Source organism: Camellia sinensis, chromosome 14, assembly GCF_055761805.1.
Source record: "Camellia sinensis isolate YWXY chromosome 14, ASM5576180v1, whole genome shotgun sequence".
NCBI classification, from domain to species: Eukaryota; Viridiplantae; Streptophyta; class Magnoliopsida; order Ericales; family Theaceae; genus Camellia; species Camellia sinensis.
In genome coordinates, this window is record NC_138974.1 from 44741171 (window position 1) to 44757990 (window position 16820).

Genomic DNA, 16820 nt, shown 5'->3' on the forward strand with positions numbered 1-16820 from the left:
CCTATATTAGAGCTCCCAAACATTATTATCATTTTATTGTGTTATTGTTTGATGTGGTGCTGTATTGGTTGTATCATGTTCTTTACTATTGCTTTTTTCATCTTTAGTGAACCTTTTTCTTTTTTTAGTTAATTTTTTTATTTTATTTTAGTAGCAGCATCTAATCTAGATGCATCTATAATGTAATAATGTTTATGAATAAATTTAAAAAAAAAAAAAAAACTTCACTAAAGACAAAAAAAATTTCATTTTTTCTGTTTTTTATTTTTTATTTTTTGCATCTTTAGTGAATTTTTTACAACACATATAGAGTTGATGTGACAAATTCTATTACTTTTTTGGATGGAAGTTAGTCTAGGAGTAAAGTGGAAATGATTGCAAATATTAAGGGTCAAAGTGGGGAGGATTACAACCATAAAGAGCCAAAGTAAGAAAAATCAAATTAAAGAACCAAAGTGGAAAGAATTGTAAACATAAAGAACCAAAGTGGGAAGGATTGTAAACAGAAAGGGTCAAAGTGGGAAAAATCAAATTTAAAGGGCCAAAGTGAAAAATGGGAGGAACTTTAGGGGGCAAAGTGTAATTTACCCATAATTTGGAGCAAATCAGATTTAGTTCAGGGGATAGATGACTCCTTAGTTGATTTACTAAATTGTATCCAGTGGGAGTTTTGTTAGTTCAGTGGAAGGCTGTTATGCTACTCATTTTGGTGGTCATTTTATGGGCAGTAGTAGAGAGTTTTAACACTAGTTCTAGTGAGATATCCAAAAAAAAAAAAGAAGTCAAAACATCACATCATTATATGGAACTCACCATTAAACCTATATTAGAGCTCCCAAACATTATTATCATTTTATTGTGTTATTGTTTGATGTGGTGCTGTATTGGTTATATCATGTTCTTTTTCTCTTTAGTTGGTCTCTAACTCATTCTTAATGATGTGCTAGTAAGTAATTAGATGTGTATCTCGGTACTAATAATCTAATTAGAATCATTTTGTTACGTTGTTATATTCTTTGCACAAATCGCTCTTTTATTGATATAATATTTTGATATTTATAAATAAAAATTTCTTTCTTTTACCCATAAAAAAAATTCAATATTGAATGCCTGACAACTGATAATGATGATGAACACAGCACTGATATATATATATATATATATATTTAATAAATCGTATAAAAATCTATTTTTTAGATTTATTTTTTAAATTCTATAATATATAAGTAATGTGATTGGTTAATGATTAGAAAAGACACAGAAAAAAATATTACCTTGCATATCCTAATTGGTTGTCACATCATTAAACTTTAAAAATAAGTCTAATTTTTAGATTTGAACAACAATTAGCTTGTTTGGTTTCACTTTTCAAGATTTATTTTTCAAAAAATTAATTAATTTTTTATATTTCCTATATATATTTTTAAAATTTTACTGATTTTTTTAAAAAATATTTTAAGTAATTTTTTTAATAATACACTTAAAAAATATAATATTTATGAAAAAAAACTTTAAAAATTTACCAAATACCAAAAATACAAAAAAAAAAAATCCAATATATTTCCCATCTCGGCGAGCCCCTCCTACAGTCGGCTCACCAGCCATGCCACTATTGCCATCTACTTCCCCATCGCCTCTCGCCGTTATGCAACCTAATCACGAACCAGATCTGGAGATTTCTAGATCTAGAAAAATATAGAAGAAGGAGAAGGTGAGGGGAATTGTTTAAAACTTTTCTTTCTTTCTATTCATTTTTCTTCTAGGTTTTTCTTTTCTTTTGTTGCTTATCATCTCCATTTGTTTGCTTTGTTCTGTGTTTTTAGCAGATCGGATGGAGTTTGAAGCGAAAAGGCATTTGATCTTCCAGAAAGAGTCTTTGCCAGCTTGTATTTTGCGTTTTGAGGTACAAAGTAGTGTTTTGGAAAGTTGATAAAAAGTTGATTTTTTAACTTTTTTGACTTTTTTGACTTTTTGATGGCTTTTTTGTGTAAAAAATCTGACTTCTTGTGGCTTTTTTTTTGTGTAAAAAAGCTAAAAAGTCAAAAAGTTGATTTTTTTTTTATCAAATTCCCAAATTTCTGCAAAACTAATTTGTGCAAAATTTTCTTGGGATCATGCCAAATAAAATTAGGGTTTCTTCATCCTCTTTATGTTTATTATTTATTTGTTATTTGTTGTTTCTTTTCCTATTGTTAGGGTTTACTTTCTTTGTGATTATGGTTTAATTTGACCTCTCTCTTTCTCTCTTTGTTTGTTCTACTTCTTGATTTCCTTTTTTTTATTTAAATTTTTTTATACGATTTTGCAAGATTTTCTCTTTTCATATTCTGTTGCAATTCAGTTTCTTCCCCCTTCCTTTTGTTAGGCCACGAGTGTGTGTTTGGCGGATTAGGTTGAATGAAATTGTTAGTAAAGAGATTGTTAATGTGAGAATTATTAGTGAGGAGATTAAGTAAAAGAGTGTTTGTTTTGATGATAGTCTAGGAGATGGATATTGATGGGATTGTTAAATTATTTTTATATAAAATAAATAAATAAATTATTTCTATATTAAAAAAATTAAAATTAAAACAAATATTAAAACAAACAAGTGCACTTGGTAAAAACAAAAAATGGGCTGACCAACTCTTTTTTTGGCTAGCCAGTTGTTTGGTATAAAAAAAAAAATGCATTGTTCTGAACATCCAAGCGAATGACCGCATAGCCTCAATCGGCTTACTATTTTCTTAATCTCACCCTCCACTTAGCCAAGCTAATCCCCCTAATGAGGGGATTACTAAGACTATTAATCTGCCATCTCATTTCACTACCAAACATGCTATGGGTGGAACCCGCATCCATGATAGTCCAATCCGGCTACTCAAGCCGCGAAACAAACATAAATTTAAGATTTTCTTGCTCCGCTTCTAGCTTTCAAATTTATTTTTTCCTCCCATTTTTCGTTTTGTGCTATTTTGCAATGTTTCGGGAAGATTACCCCTCCCTCCCTAGTCTGAATAATATTTTTGTGGAGTTCTATGATATAGAGTAATATTTAACAATTTTTTTCTTCAATTTGTGAACTTTTGTTTTTCTTTTTTCTTCAAACTTTTCTCAATATTTTTGAATGGAATTTGCATACTTATCTTAAAAACCGAACCAAAGAAGTTGATCTTCTAGCAATAGTTTTTCAAAGTTTGTATGGAACTTCTTCAAAACTGATTCAACGGAATTGATCCTATAAAAAAGTTATATGAGAGTTCACCCAACAAAATTAAGATTTCTCCCTTTGAGATATTATACATTATTTTGTTCGTTTCATCTTTGTTATGTAAAAAAGGGAATTTTGATTTTTTTCCCCTTATTTTTTTTTAATTTTTAATTTGTCTTTGTTAATAATTTCCCAATTCCCTTCTTCATATTATAATATGATATATATATATATATATGTGTGTGTGTGTGTGTGTGTGTGTATAATATAATTTGATCTTCTAGCAATGGTCTTTCTTCTTCAACTCTTACTAAAAGGCTTACTCAAAGCATGTGTCTAAATATCATTCGATGTTTAATGTGAGCGGTGATTTTGCAATACTCTTTCATCCCAAATAGACCTTTAATGGATCCTCGCTTCAATTTCTAAAACAAGAAACACTTTGGTCAAGAGTGCTGGAATGGTCAAGTTAGAGATTGGTTGAGAGTGAGAATAGGCTTGATGAATCAAGAAAATGTAAGAGTTTTTGGGTGGCAATGCATGCCTTTCTTCTTTTAGTTATCTTTTTTATATAGAGGTTTTGTGTAGATATTTCTTACGTGATCTGATCTTTCCATCATAATCATCATAATATCAAAGCTGACATCCCTATTACTCCTCCAAAAAGGGACAGCTTGGGCCCACGTTGATTGGGATAGTCTGCCGAATTTTCTTTGCTGCTTGGTATGCATTCTCTTTAATCTTGTCGACACTACTCACTCGACGTGTCACCTAGTTTGTAATAACCCTCATACTGTTTACTGATTAATGACTGATTAATTACGATAATCACCGATTACTGTTAAACGGAACTGATAATGACTGATAACTGACTGAGAATTGAACTGATTAAAGTACTGAACTGACTGACCGAAATTGAAACTGAATTGAGTGAATACATCTGTTTGAATTGCATTTTATCTGTTGACTGTTTGTTTGATCTGTTCGTGTTTTATGTTTAAACTATTAATTGAAGGCCTTATCGGCGGCCGAACCGGAAATGGGTTAGTGTATTATGATCGTCATATTTAATATGATTTTATGGTATAATTATCTGAAAACTGATTAGGTATGATTAAATTAGATTAAATATTGATCAATTGCAGAGTTGGCCTTATTTACCGAACTGCCCCTAGTGGACCACTATCTCACACACACACTTGAGCCTTATACATTGAATCAAATATTTCTTTAGCCTATTTGTGAGACCCTTAGCCGACCAGAGAGAGAGAGAGAGACTTGAGGAGTTGAGTTCATCTCAATATTGCTTAGAATTTGAAGAGAATTGAAGTGTAGATTGCTAAATTGAGCTCCTAGTCTTCTAATTCAAGACCTAAGGTAGAGTAATTACCCTCTTGCTTATGAATTGAGCTTGTTCTTGCATGATTCATGTCAAATTAAGGAGCTAAGTCTTGTTTTAGTTCATACATGTTGAAATAGAACATAATTCATGCATGCATGTTTGAATTGTTGGATTTTGAGTTGAATTCATGGCAAATTGTCACATGCATGTCCATAAATTTGTAATGGTCCATGTTTTCATCTTGTTTGTGAATCAATTGGCTCACTAGAGCATGCTTTGAAGCTTGAAAGTTATTTAAAGATCATGCATGTCATGTTTGAAGATTGTTCTTGAAAATGATTTGAAATTGAGCTTGAATTAACCACTCTTGGGCTTTGATTTCTCAAAATTGAGCTTTGAACCATGTTATGTTATGTGTTTATAAATGTTTTCCAGAAAATGGGCCCAAGAGGATTGGTTTTGATGCATTTGAGTGTGAGTTGGAGCTTGGAGGTGCAATCTGGAATTCCCAGATTTTGCACTTACGCTCGAGCGGGGAAAGTGGCGCTCGAGCGTGGAATCCGAGCATCTAGCATCTCTCTGCACTGTTTTGCAGTCCGCTCGAGCGGAGGATTGGGCGCTCGAGCGGAGTCATGTCTCACGCTCGAGCGGTCGTCGAGCGAAGATTTCACCTATCCAGTACTTTTACAGTACGCTCGAGCGGGAATGTTTACGCTCGAGCGTGTACCTTTGTTGCATTACCGCTCGAGCGGGGAAACCTGCGCTCGAGCGGAACTCTGTTTTTCTGAAAATGCTTTTAAATGTGCATCTTTGCATCCTCATCTCATTCTAGGCATTCTTAGGCCTAGTTTAAGGCATCTTGTTGAGGATATAGATGTAGAACACACCGAGGCATTAGGGATCAAGTTGTTATCTTTCCCAACTGTGTAGCTTAGTGTGTGTTCAACCTGTGAATTGTGTAGGGTTGGCGACTGGAGAGGCACGCTCTAGCATACTGTAGCCCGAACTCTGTGAGTAACAACTGTGTAAAGATATGTTCAAAATGATTATTTTCTGAACAATTGAACTGTACTGCTTTCTGAACTGTTACTGTTAATTGAATGAATGTATGTCCTCTATTCTGAACTGTATTGTGGCATCCTTAGCAACTACTGTTACTGACTGTTACTGTTACAAAGATCTCTGTCGGTTCCCTCGTGGAACCACTACTGTTTACTGATTGATGGCCATCACTACTGTTCGGTCTTTAAGACCTACTGTTTACTTCTATGCTAATGGATGTACCACATATGATTGAATAACTGTTCTGACTGAAAGACTGAAGTATTGTTTAATGAACTGATTTCATTACTGTAAGGACATTCATTCTAAACCCCTTTACGCTTTATGTTATTCACTGGGCTTTAGCTCACTGCTCATATATATATGTAGGTGTGCAGGCACCGGATTGAAGCTAGAGGCGTCAGGGTTACTCCAGTTTTGTCAAGCCAGCCTTTGTGCCTCACTGCGAGGTTCCGAGCCTAACGTGTTAGGGCTTAGGGGTGTTTTACAACTCCCCCTTCTGTACTGTTTCACTGTTTTACCGTACTGTTACCTAGGGTTGAGTCCCTAGTCTGAATGATTGTAAATATTGTGCATACCGTTCTGTACTGTTTACGGAGAAATGTATGAAAAATCTTTTCATATAGACTGTCGCAGCTCATTGGGCATTGTTTATTTACTGTTTTGGCTTCCGCCAGGCCTTGTACTCTGTTTTACTGTATTACTGTTCAGCAGGCCTTCGGTAATCTCGGATTACTGGCCGGTTACAGTGCTAAACCCATAGGGCCGGGTTTGGATCGTGACATAGTTGATGAAGAGGTTACTCGACGTTGAACCACTGTAATTCAATGGGCATGGTTGGCAACGGACACGGTTGGACTTAGGCCCATCACTAATGGGCCTGAGAGTGCTCTATTTTCCGAATGTGTAATTCTTATACTAGGCTTACACATTCAAGTATCATTGTTTCTTTGAACAATCAATCATTTTTTTTGACAACCAATCACAAAAGTGTTAGTATCCATAGAATCATTCTTTGAATATATTTTTAGCTGCTTTTTATTTTTTTGTGCCTATGTCATATAGTGTGCAATGGGAATTATTGTGCTACAAATGTGCTTTAGAGTTTGTTTATCTATTTTTCCTACATGAAAGCATTTTTATTTTAGGTGTTTCTACATGAAAGTATTCTTATTATATCATTTGTTTGTTGTAATGTTTGGCTTTGATTCTCGATATGAGTAGAATTCAAGAATTAGATGTTCTTTCATGATCATATCATATTTGGTTGTCCAAAAAACTTAGACAATGATGACGAGATCGAAAATTATAACATCTTGTCTTTTATCTATTTATATGTTGAAATTTTTTCTTGTATTGTTATTTTCTTAATTTTTCCGCTCATGAAGAGGGAATGCTAAATAGTTTTTATTTTATTTTATTTTATTATTATTTATTATTTTTTTAATAGCAAATTGGATTTGTTATCTAAAAATCATGACATTGGTAATTTGGGCTTTCAAAATTTACTAGAGTCACCTTGGTGAATCAGAAGAATGGTGCTCAACAGAGTTCTTAAGTTTCCATGGCAATTAAAGCAAGATTTCACAAGATTTGAACAAAGAGATGTTCTGTGGGTTGAGTTGAACCATAGCATTGATATATATATATATATACACAGGAATGCTAAATAGTTTTTATTTTATTTTATTTTATTATTATTTATTATTTTTTTAATAGCAAATTGGATTTGTTATCTAAAAATCATGACATTGGTAATTTAGGCTTTCAAAATTTACTAGAGTCACCTTGGTGAATCAGAAGAATGGTGCTCAACAGAGTTCTTAAGTTTCCATGGCAATTAAAGCAAGATTTCACAAGATTTGAACAAAGAGATGTTCTGTGGGTTGAGTTGAACCATAGCATTGATATATATATATATATATATACACACACATATATACTAGTTTCGAAAGGCCCATGCAAGGCACAGGCTATTATTATAGTATATTTAAGTTTGTATTTTAATAATTTTTTAAAAATTAAAATATTGTTCTATAAAATTCAATAGAACAAATCATTAGATATATGATAGAATTATGTGGTATAATATGTATTATTTTTCGTTTTGTTATACACCCAATGATGTAGACTCTAATTTTATTACCATATCATTTTGGGTGAATTTATGAATCTTTAACATTTCTTCCGAATTTATAAAAAAAAAAAATTATGGTGTATAACTTTTCTCAACAGATAAATATAAAACAAATACTAAGATAACTCTCCAATCTTAAAAAAAATTACTAAGATAATTCACTAAACTAATAAAGCAGTAGAAGAAAATACATATATATACAAATGACTAATTTTATTAATACATAAATCATGCTCACATAATAAATGACCAATTTTATTAATAAGTAATCATTAGGCAAATTAACAATTTTTAATGGTATGAAAAATATTTTTCAGTTAACCATTTTGTTAATAAAAAAATCATTAAGTCAATTAACAATTTTTAATGATATGAGAAATATTTTTCAATAAATAATTTTGATAATTTATTATTGCATAGGAGAAATTTTTTTTTCTCGGAGTATTGTGTTAAATTAAAATTTATTACAAACGATAGTTGTAATTTCTAGTATTATAGGACTGATTCATATTTTAAACAAACCTTATGAGTGTATTTGTAATTTGTTAAAACATAAAAGATTTTATGTTTCATAATTGGGAAATTCTATTTTCATACACTTAATTAACTTAGTGCACATATTTTCTCATTGCACATACTTATTAATTTGATTATTAATTAATTTTCTCAATCCATATACTAAAAGTTACAATTATACCCTTCACTAATAATTATTATACACACCACTCAACCCTCATTTCAACTTAACATTGCTTTTATCAATGTTCTTTCATGGAGCACTTGTGTAATGTCAGCAAAATTAGGCTTGTGACTGATGTATATTAATATTTTTACCTAATACATTATGCTAATAATGCACTGCCGGCTGGTTATGTTTAGTGTATAAATTGAGCAAATGATAATATTCTCCCTTCCAACAATCAGATTTAGAATGGTTACTTTTTTTTTTTTTTGGCCTATGATTGTAGTTTTACCTGTTTTAGATGTTGTTGTGCTGACTTTTCTTCTCTTTATATGCAAATGTTTTCTAGGCCTTATCTGAAGAGGATGAAAAATTTGTGATTAATGGCAAACGTACTGGTCAGAAATTTTCTGTTTCAAATCAAGGGGAACCAATCAGTCCCGGAGAGATTAAACCTAGAGTAAAAAAATACGGCGACGACACTATTAGTGATTAAAATATTTCGTCTCTAAAAAGTATTTTTATTCCTAAATTTTTGTCTCTAAAAATTTAATTTTTGTGTTGTGGGTGTTTCACTAAACTAGAGAAATTGAATGATATTCTTCACAAAGTGGACATGTTATTTAGAACTAATAAAATATTGAATAACAATTTTTGCTAAATAACACCTTACCACCCATATATATGTAATAAAAAAACACCTTACCAAATTATTGTACTAAAAACTGGATAGCTATACTTATTATTAAGAATGAAAAAAAAAAATTTGAATGATGTATTTTATATCGCGCACATTTGATTTCACACGGAGATGTTAACTTTTGAACTACATGATTAGTTTACTAACTGAAAATGTGAAGTTTTTCCCCTAGATTGTTTCACTAAATTAGAAAAAAAGGACAAGTTGAATGGTATATTCCTCACATAGTGGACATGGCATTTCGAATTGATAAAAACTAAATGACAATTGGTTAGATTGTTTCACTAAATAACACATTCCCAAATTGTACCGGAAAAGGGAATAATTGGACTTGTTATTAAAAATAAAAATAAAAATTGAATGATGTATTGTATATTGTGTATGTAGCAACCTTCACTTTACTCTAGTCACGCTTGCATGTATTTACATGATCTTGTCTTGTTAAGTTGCATTTACAAACCTTGATTTGTTTCGCATAAGTGTTGCTTGCATGTTTTGTTCCTTGCTTGGTGTGAGTTTAACCGAGGTCATCTTAAGCCTAGGTTACACCTTTGAACTCCTCACACCTAGGACCATCTTGGAACCACCTTGGTTGACCTCCACCCTTACCCTGACATGTTAGCCGGGATGTCATTATCTAGGCCGAGGTGTTCATCACCAAGGACGAGATGTGTATCATCTAGGCCGAGCTGTTATACTCAAGTGATCTTGTCCCTGGACTGGTACGACCTAGACCGAGGTGTAGCACATCTAGGCCAAAATGTGGCACAGCTAAGCCAAGTGTTGTCCTTCCTAGCTGAGATCATTGAGATCTTACTTGCCGAAGCTTTGTCCTAGCCAAGATCATTACCCGCCGTGGTGCCCTGTCACCTTACTTGTTACTTACTGTAGACACCCCATTTTTGACTGACCTTAAGACTCAGACGTCACCAGTTGAGCGCTTGGTGATGTTGCATATCGCGCTCGTTCAGAAGTCTCAGAGTCGCAGCCATGAGCCCTGCCTCCGGACTTTCGAACCCTCTCCTGTGCCTTGTCTCGGTTTGCGAACCAGACTCGATTTTCTCTGTTTCTTTTCCTGAGGGGAGGGAGAGGTCCTGTAGACCATCTCTCAGTGGCCGTAGGCTACGTTTTGTGGTCATAGGCCATTTTGCCCATTTCGGAGCCCGGTTTCCGGTTTTTCGGGACTATTGGCCGTGTGCCTCGGTTCGGGACCGCCTAACCATCTCCGTTTGCTCTGAATTTTGGCACACTTCTTATTTGCTCCCTTTTGAGGGACACTGGGGTCTGAGAAACCCACTTCGTGGCCGAACGCCACTTTCGGTGCTTAGCAGCTCATTTTCGGGACCCCGAACTGCGTGTTTTGCCCCCCGAGGGTTCGTTTTGCATCGGTTTTCGTTCATTTTTGGAAGGTGGCTCTGTTTCATCACCAGGAAGGTCACTGGAGGGTGGGAGGCCAGCAATTATCTTGGCAACTAGTTATATTCCATTTTCGCCCTCCGACACCCGTTTTTCGCACTTCCGAGCCAATGTTGAACACCTTGGAGCCACTTTCTTCACCCCCAAACCACATATTTGTGATGTACACACATGGGAGGACCCTAAAAGTTCATGGCCGGCCACTAATGTTGCTTGACCTTTTTGAACCCCTCCTTCCGGGCCAATGTTGAACAACTTGGGCCCTTTTTCTTGAACTTTGAACCACATATTGTGATGTACACACTTGGGAGGATCCTAAAAGTTTATGGCCGGCCACTAATTCCATTTGACCCTTTTGAACCCCTCCTAAAATTGGCTTGTTCTCTCTCCTGTTTTAGAATTTCCAAATTCGAACAACAGGGTTGTGAAGAGGAGACCTGGGAGGCCACCAATATGTGGTGGCCGACCACTATTTCGAGTTGACCTTTTTGACCCCTAGCTGGCCGGCTAGGGGGGGTGGCCGGCCGGCCACCTGCAGCAAAAGTAAGGGGGCCAGCCATGTTCCTCATGCTTGGTACTTTACAGCTGTGCAGCTGTTTCCCCCAGAAAATATCCCAATCCGGGGGATATTTTGTGGGGGAAAGCTTACCTCCTTTTTGCCCCACCTTTACACCCTCCTTTTGGTCCTCATAACCAGCTGCCATTGTTTATTTTGGGTGTTAGAAAATTTGTTCTTCAAGCCTCAAGATCCATATCTCCCTCCATCCTTCTCATTTCCCTAAAAAACCTTAAGTCCTACACCTTGTTTTCTTCATCACCACCAAGCTCTACCATCACCACTTCATTTCCAGCAACAAGGAGGGCTTCTCAAAGGCTAAAGGAGCTGCAAATTGGTCCAAGAAGCAACAAAAGCTTTAGTCTTCAAGGGTGAGTGACATTTCTCCTCTTTTGACCCTTTTTCTTGATCCATTTATAAGCCCTATATGCTTTTTGTTTCAAGCTCCGGCCCTAACTGAAAGTGGCCCTCTTTTGAGCTCATTTTCACTTTTCATTAAGGACTCAACCCTGTTTGAGTCCTCCATGATGCACTTGCTTCATTGATCCTCTTATATGTCATAATCTTGCATGCTATTTTTGGCCCATGAGTAATCTGTTTTTGAGCATGATGTAATCTGTGAATATGCTTATTTTGGGCCCTTCTTCAACATTGTTGAAGAGCCCCTCACCATTTGATGCCTCCATGTGCCACTTGTAGTTATATCCCTTATTTGGCCCCCATTTTTGCATAAATTGGCAGCCCCCCTTGCTTTTGTTTTTAGCCATTTTACAGTTCTGGAAATAGTCTTATTTTGGTCTATACTTCATGTTTCATTAACATTTTTTTTCTATTTGGTGATTATTTTGTATACTTCATGTTATAGCACCTTTTGAGCCTCAATCTTGTGCCTTTTTTTAGCATGTTTTTATATTGATTTGAGGTTTGCCATATACTGTAAACATTCATATTTTTGGTCCCTCTTCAATGTTGTAGAAGGAAATTTTTCAGTTTGGATTTTTCTTATATCACTTGCTTCATTACCCCTCTCTTGTCCCCTATTCTTGCATGCCATTTTTGCCATACCTATGCTTGCTGTTTGGCCATGTTTATAACTGTGAAAGTGCCTTTTTTGGGACTTCCTAGCTTCTGTCTTTGCATTACATGTCCATATCGTGCATGTTTGACATAGCTATAGGCCATTTCGGGTGCCTAAATTCGCATTTCGGGACTATTCCATGCATTTGGTGTCATTTCGCCTCATTTCGGGACTATTTTACCCTATATTTCATTGCTGAAATTCTATTAGAATGATTGCTTTCCATTCCTATGTCATTTGCATCGCATTCTACCATTGCCTCGGTTTGCGTGCCCGTGTGCACGCATTTCGAGACAATTCATTTTCATCCATCGGCATCCTATGTGAGTGTGGCTGAGGCTCACTCATGTTGGTATAAGCCCATATCATGTTTTCATGTCATTTGCATCGCATTTTGCCATTGCCTCGGTTTGCGTGCCCGTGTGCACGCATTTCGAGGCACTTCGTTTTCATCCATCGGCATCCTATGTGAGTGTGGCTGAGGCTCTCTCATGTTGGTGTAAGCCCATATCATATTTCCATGTCATTTACATTGCGTATACCATCGCCTCGGTTTGCGTGCCCGTGTGCACGCATTTCGAGGCATCTCATTTTCACAGCATGGTGCATACTAGGTTGTATCTTAGATTGCATTCTGTCATTTTCTCGGTTTGCGTGCCTGTGTGCACGCATTTCGAGGCATCTCACTTTCATAGCATGGTGTATGTTAGGATTGCATCTTAGTTGCATTTCATGCATGTCATGCATATTGCATCGTGTTCGGGATAGGAGTTAGCCTGGGCACGGGAAATGAGGTGCATTTCGTACTCCGAGTGACGGAATGTGTCTCAATTCCCCAGTCACCGACACTCCGGATTACCCATGATGGAGTTAGGTTCTTGTTGTGTTTACATGTGCATTCATTCTATATTAAGTTGCACATTTCGACTCCTCTGCCATCATGCATCGATATGCGTGATTGGTGGCACGAGGATCGAGGCATGCATATATTTGTGAAATACATTGCTATGCCCCTTTCCTGCTCTCTGTTGCAGCAAAATGAAGAATCAGCAACTTTTCAGGACTTGGCACGCGTTTCAAGAATAACTGCTAAACAGAGGCTAATCGGGGCATCCCGGTGGATTTCCGCACAAAGCAGCCTAACATACATCATCCATCAGAAGCAAGGCAGTCCCTGGCTTGCATGCCAGTTTTATTTATTTTCTTAGTTAATTTGATTAATTAGGAATTTGTATATTATTTGGACTGTAATATTTGGACTGTACTATTCTTTCATTTGGGACTGCATTATTTATTCGGACCCTCTGCGCGAGGGCATAACTGTAATAAGTGTGCGTGTGTGTGTTGTATGTCTTCCAACCCCACGTCTTTCTTCCCTTTTATTTACCAGCTTATGATGGTTAGATTATGGCATATTTAAATTAGCATACAGTATGACAGCATATTTGCATTCATTCATCTGTTTTGCATGCACCGGGCTCGGCGCATCATACTAACTGCATTTGTATTTCAATTCCAAATTGAATACATGTTAGTTATAGCATTCCATATGCCATGTTTAGAATAGCCGAGCCTGCTATAGTTGCATTTTTGCATATGTTGCATTAGGCATTTCTGTATATTTAGGATCATGCATGATTTCTAATGAGTTTCTATTTTGGCTTGGAGTACTCGGTAAGTTTTATGCTTTAGCATCCTTGCATGCGTGTGAGTGACTGCCATGAATAGCATGCTTACTATGAGGCTAATATGCTTATGTGATATAACTGTCTGAATGCCTGTGGGTGAAGGTTGCGTCATTCGGATTGGAATAAATCATCAAATGTTTTAAGCCCACTAGATAGTGGCAAAACCATCTTTTCTAAAGCCCACTTGCGGGTGGCAAAATCTGCATTTTAAGCCTACTTGCGAGTAGCAAATCATCTTTCAAATAAACAAGCATGAAATGTTTTGTTCCAATTCGGGCGATCCAGTCTATACTTATATGCTGTGTGCATCACATAGTAACCTAGGCTAATAACCGGTTTAAGGACACACAAAGTTTTCAAAAATTGATATCATGGTTAGTAGAGGCCGGTCTATGACCGGGCGAGCGGGGGTGCTCACGAAGTGACCTTCCCCAATCGTACCCAAGTTCCCGAGCCGAGGCACCTTTGGTGATGACAGACACGTGGCCTTTTGGCACCGAGTCAGGGTTTCGTAAATTTCCCAAAATAAAATATTTAGGTGGCGACTCTGTATCTGGCAAAGCAGTCCATGTTTGGCACTTCTTTCAAAAATCTGTTTTCTCAAAACGATTTGCCGGATTTGGACTCTTTGGTTCAGACTTAGAACCGTGACTACGAAATCGAGTCCGAATTGTAGCGAGGTCCCCCGCGGGCTTGTTACACTTACACTTTGTCATACTCTTGTCTTATCAATCTATCACCTTTTTGAGGAGATCCAATCATCCGTTGCAACGTGTCCCAACTGAGGGTTAAGTCAGCCGGCAGAGTTAGAAACATATCGTTTTGTGTCATATCCTTTGCATTGTAAAGAGAGAAGCTCTAGGAAGAGGAGAGGAAGTTAGAGTGAGAAAGCTAGATTCCAAGCTTGATCTTTAGAGTTTGAGCCGTTTAATCTATGTTTTGAGATTAGAATCTTGATTTACTCTTGTTATTCTTTATGTTGATCCGATTGCATTGCATGATCTAGCATGATTCATGAGCCATGCATTGATTTAAAGTTTATTTTAGAAAGAGAAAGTGATGTTCATGTGTTCTTGAAGAAAAATCATATTTTGATCCGAAAGTTTGTATCAAGTTCCATGTTTTTGTGTTTGTTTCCATAAAATCTTCAAGTATGGGTACCTAGGTCCACGTTTTCAAACTCATCTCATGAAAACTCAAATTTTGAATAAAGAAGTTATGATTTTAGCATTCATGTTCTTCATGTTCTTCAAGAGGGAAACTCAGATTTTCCCAGACTTCATTTCCTTGAATGTGGTCGTCGGGAACACACCTCGGCCAAGAGGTGTGGGATCTCGGCCTAGACCTGGTTAGTACCCAGTATGTTTTTTCGAGATGAAAAGGCAGTGTTTTAACTCCCAGCATGTTTTGCTTTGTTTTGACTTGATTTTAAAAGAAATGCCGAGATCCTTTCCTGTCATGTAAAACTTGTTTTAAAGATGCATTTCATATCCATCTTTGAGCATCTCTTCTTGTCTTCTTGAAATGCATCCAATAGGATTTATTATGTACTTGTAGGCCTTGGATCCTTGCTTGTAATTCCTACACCCGAAGAACTATGTGAGTGGTATTTTTAATAAAGTTATGTTATAAAGTTTTGATAAAGCTTTGCTTTGCTTTGCTTTGTTTTGGAAAAAGTATTTGTTAAGCATGAATGAATACCCCTATTTTGTGTATCAAGTATTAGCCTTGTTTTGAATGACATTCTTGACAAGTTCGTACATGCTAGGGGACTTTAAACCTTTGTAGCACAAGTCCGTATGTGATAGGGGACTCTAAACCTTTGTAGCACAAGTCCGTACGTGCTAGGGGACTCTAAGCCTTTGTATTACAAGTCCTTACGTGCTAGAGGACTCTAAGCTTTTGTATCACCTTTGTTTAATGTCATCTCTTGTATTATATTGATGCTAGTAAGCATCCCTTGAAGATTTGAAAGACTTGATTGATGGACTTGGTTCATCCCTTGGTTTTGTATAGTATGCTATGTATTGTTTAGAAAATAGATCTTGAATATCATTCATGCAAAACCTTTATTACTGGTATCATTCACTGAGTATCCAAGCCCACCCTCTCTTATATACATGTAGGTGATGAGCAGGAAGGCGGCGACGCCTAGATGATTATTTGCAACTTGTTTTGGATCCACATTTTTGTAACATCTTGAAGATTATGCTTCTTGGCTTGTAGTTATTTCTTTTGTATATGACGGCTTGAGAAGCCTTTTGATCAAGATGTATTTTGTACCTCATTTTATTGTATCCAAGTTGTAAACTATATTAAGATGTATGTCATTTCATTTGATCTATGCACAGCTCTTGTGGACTATTTAGTTTTTAATTTATTGCTTCTGCACATGTAAGCCCCATATGTATACTCTGATTGTGTGTGAATCTTTGCAAGTTGGCCTTTGGTAATCTCAGATTACTGGCCATCACGGCACCATTCTACTAGGGGCGGAATGGGGTCGTGACCGTGTAGATTCGATTTCATAGGGAAATGGTGACTTTTGAACCGAAAGATTAGTTACTAATTAAAAATAAAAATGAATTTATTTTTTCTCCTAGATTGTTTCACTAAATTTGTTAAAAATGGATAAGTTGAATGGTATTCACTAACAAGGGGTTCATTCAGTGGATAAGGCATTTGAATCTCTTACTCAAGGTTTGGGTTCGAGTCTCCATAGCCCCTTATTGGGGTTAAATATATTCTTTAACGTTTGGAGCACGTAGGGGCCAAAGCTTCGGCCTCGACGAAGGTGTAGTGGGATTCCTTGCAGATATGTTGTAGGTGCTAAGGGACAATACTCCCTAGTGGATATGTTGGAGTAACCTATCTACATATCCATTTTGATTTACCCAAAAAAAAATGGTATACCTCACAAAGTGGACATGTTTAGAATTAATAAAAGTGACATTTGGACATATAAGTGA

General features: G+C 36.1%; 1 long non-coding RNA gene across 1 annotated transcript; it reads left to right on the forward strand.

Annotated features, from left to right (window-relative positions):
• Positions 1-1521: 1521 nt before the first annotated feature.
• LOC114281591 (uncharacterized) lies at positions 1522-16195 on the forward strand. The gene is made up of 3 exons (XR_003635963.2): positions 1522-1711; positions 1827-1903; positions 15978-16195. It is a non-coding gene; the product is annotated as an uncharacterized LOC114281591 (long non-coding RNA).
• Positions 16196-16820: the final 625 nt, after the last annotated feature.